The 3,489-nt window shown below is 48.6% G+C and overlaps 1 protein-coding gene across 1 annotated transcript in view; it reads right to left on the reverse strand.

Annotated features, from left to right (window-relative positions):
* Window positions 1-3,208, reverse strand: part of Slc51b (solute carrier family 51, beta subunit) — an 8,656-nt gene extending 5,448 nt beyond the window's left edge. Inside the window, exon 1 of the mRNA XM_005393727.1 lies at window positions 1,913-3,208. The gene's annotated coding sequence lies outside the window, so the exon portion shown is untranslated. The remainder of the gene's footprint in view (window positions 1-1,912) is intronic.
* Window positions 3,209-3,489: the final 281 nt, after the last annotated feature.

Raw genomic sequence — 3,489 nt, forward strand, 5'->3', positions numbered from 1 at the left:
AAAAAAAAAAAAAAAAAAAAAAAAAAAAAAAAAAGAAAAAAGAAAAGGCAAAAAAGGGATGGTGCTAAAAGTAACTAAAGAAATAAAACAGCACCAGGCCTGGTGGTACGTACCGGTAACCCCAACACTCTTGGAGACTGAAGCAGGAGGATTGAAAGCTTGACCTCAAACTGGGCAATTTAGTGAGCCCCTGTCTCAAATAAATAAATAAGTAAATAAATAAAAATTTAAAAACTAAAAAAAGGAGTGGGGATGTATGTCAATATGAAGGCCCTGGGCTTGCTCCCCAGTATTGAAAAAAAAAAAAGGAGGGGGTTGCCAGGGATTTAGCTCAGTGGCACAAGTGCCTGCCTGGCAAGCACAAGGTCCTGAGCTCCATTCCTGGTACCAAAAAAAAAAAGAAGAAGAAGAAAGAAAGCAAAAGAAAGGTAATAAAACAGACTAGCAAGTGCAAGATCCTGGGCTGAAGTTCTGACACAGCAAAAAGGAAAACAGGAAAAGAGTGTGGAGTCGGGCCCGTTGTGAAAACACGGCCGGGCGTTACTGAGGAAGGTAAACGGGAGGCGATCTCAAATCCCAGCTATCTCAGCCTGAAGCGGCACTTTCAGCCGAGTTGAACAACGGGCTCTGAAACCGGTTAAACCCAAGCTGAGAGAAAGGATCAACAGAAGGAGGAGACTAACATTAGTGCCCTCTTCAGCACTTGTGTATCCCTGATCGAGAAACACTGATCGGTTTTACGTGAAATACTTTGACTTGAATATGCTACTGGGTGGAGCTCTTTTATATGGGGACAAGCATTCATGTGTCAAAGTGGACTGGAAGTCTGGGTGAAAGAAAGTTTTTTTATTCTTTTGAGGCCTCAATGCCGCCTACCCACCTCCTCTTTTGAGGGATATAATGGGGTGCCTAAGAGACGCAACCTCGTGTTCCTGCTCCGGCTGACTTCTGAGACCGTTGTCATAAGAAGGATGTGACAGTCTGTCCAATTGCAAATCCTGGATTAATTAGTAACAAATTATAGAAATGCTCTCTGAAAGTACAGCCGTAATGCCCGGATTAATTAGTAACAGAGCCCTAGGCCCCGTCCCAAGTGCACGCCGCCAGCCTGCACGCCCATGGAGGAGAATGGAGGTCGGGGTACCAAGCGCTGTCGCCCCCGTGCACCTGATATTCACTTCTGTGTTGTACGGGGTTCTTGTGAGTACGCACTACATTCATACAAACATGTATGCTCTTTTCCCTGTTTTGGCAGTGCCGGGGATCGAACCCAGGGCCTCACATACTCTAGGCAAGCGCTCTACCACCAAGCTGCACCACCAGCCCATCCAATTTTCGTGTATATATATTTGGTCCATGTGTATGCATCTTCAGTGTGTGCATATATTCTGTACTTTTTGAGACAACAACCCAAATTTTAGATATTTTATGAATAGAACTAATTGGAAAAGTGTACAAAGATGCATATCTCAATGGTCTATGACTTGCCTGGTGTGCATGAGGCCCTGGCTTGATTCCCAGTAACGCACAAAAAAAGTGTCCACTGTGGGATATGCATTTTAAATATGTATAATAATGTTACAATAAGCACCTATCAACAATCACAAAATAAAACGGCAGGAGGGGCCCGGGATATAGCCAGGCAGGCGCTTGTGCCACTGAGCTATATCCCCGGCCCGAGCAAGCCTCACCTTATCGTCCTTTTACTGTTAAACTAAACTCTCAGCTTTCTTTGGATTTCATTCATTTCCCCGTTAATTTCCTTTCCCCACTCCAGAGTCCCATCCAGACCAGGCCTCGCGGAGTTCAGCTGCCCTAACTCCTCCGTGATCCCTGCATTGAGACGGGGCCGCTGGCTGTGACCCCTGCCCAGCCCGGGCCGCCGTCCCCGGGGCAGATGGGGAGTGCTCACCGGATCCTGCGCTGTGGGCCTCGAGCTGCTCTCAGATACAGCGCTGATTTCCGCCGTTCTCCCCCTTGTCCTCACTGGAGCACAGCACGAAGGTCTTTGCTCCTGAGCTCTCCCCAGGAGAGTGCAGCTGCAGCCGGGGAGGCAGCGCCCGTGGAGTCTGGGCGGCTGAGCCCATAGAGTAGCTCTGCCCTCAGCACACGCCCCGGCCTGCCGCCTTCTCTGCCACTGCAGGTGACTGACCTCTTGAGTGGGTGGCCTCAGGTGGCAGACAGGCTCCGCCTGACCTCTAAGACCTGAAGTTACCATCACTGTCGAGTGTCCACCCTGTGCCTCTATGTCTTAACTGTTATCAATATTTAACCACAGAGCGGTAGTCAAGGCTGGGGTTTTATAACCAGTGCTTTCATGTAGTGAAGGTTGGGGAATTCATATGAATTCCTCAAAGAGCTATAAAATGAGAACTTGGGAGGGCAGGGCTGAGAGAGTCGGGAAAAACCAGTGAACCCCGGAGGAAGAAGCAGTCCAGGTCCACGTCCTCTGCTGTTTGTGGACCCTGAGTTTCCTGCCCTCTGGCTCTGCATTGTCAGCAACTGGTGTCACTGGCTGAGCAAGGAGGGGTTCATGTTCCTCCCATGTGGAGACAGAGTCTGAGTCAGGTCCTGCCCATGTCAGGTCCAAATTCCTAGCCTGGTGTGGTGGCACATCCCTGTAATCCCAGCCCCTGGGAGGCTGAGGCAGGAGGATCACCAGAATTTCGAGGCCAGGCTGGGCTACATAGTGAGCTCAAGGCCATCAAACTATATACATCAAACTTCATCCATCAAACAAACAAAATCTAATTTCTCTGGTGAGTTAAGCAACAGGAAGTGGTGAGGAAGAGAGCATAGTTCAGAGGAAAAGAGAATCAACAGGGACCTGGTGTAGAACTCCAGTTTCTCCCCATTTCATAGCACATTCATTCATCCATTCATTCATTCAGCAAACACTTCTTGAGCACCTGCTGTATGCAGGTGGGTCCACAGTGAACAAGACAGGTGAGGACTCCCAGGAAGACAGACAAGCAACAATACCAAAATCATGAATGATACAACCCTGGCTAGTAATAGCTGCTGCGCAAAATTTAAATAACATGATGATGGCCAAGTGATGGGCTGGGTAGCTATGGTTATTATACAAGAATACTAAAATACTAAGCTGGGCGTGGTGGCACAGTCCTCTAAGTCCAGCGCCTGGGAGGCATGGGCAGGAAGGCAGCAAGTTCAAGTCCAGCCTGATGATACTAGCAACTTCGTGAGACCCTGTCTCAAAACTAAAAAACAAAAATAGGGCTGGGGCTGTAGCTCAGTGTGAAGGTCCTGGGTTCAACCCCCGGTACTGGCAGAAAAAATGAATGCTGAAAAATTAGCATGCAGAGACTCTGAAGATATCAAGAGCTTAGAGTCGGAGGAACAAACAGCTGACCCTGGGGAGGAGGGCAAGTGTCGGGAAGACAGCGGTGCCTCCCTCAGAGGCTTTGAGACAGGGGAATAAGTTTGCATCTTACCTAAATGTATGAGAACCCGGATCCGACGGGGCTG

Source organism: Chinchilla lanigera, unplaced genomic scaffold, assembly GCF_000276665.1.
Source record: "Chinchilla lanigera isolate Chin_1 unplaced genomic scaffold, ChiLan1.0 scaffold00049, whole genome shotgun sequence".
NCBI lineage: Eukaryota > Metazoa > Chordata > Mammalia > Rodentia > Chinchillidae > Chinchilla > Chinchilla lanigera.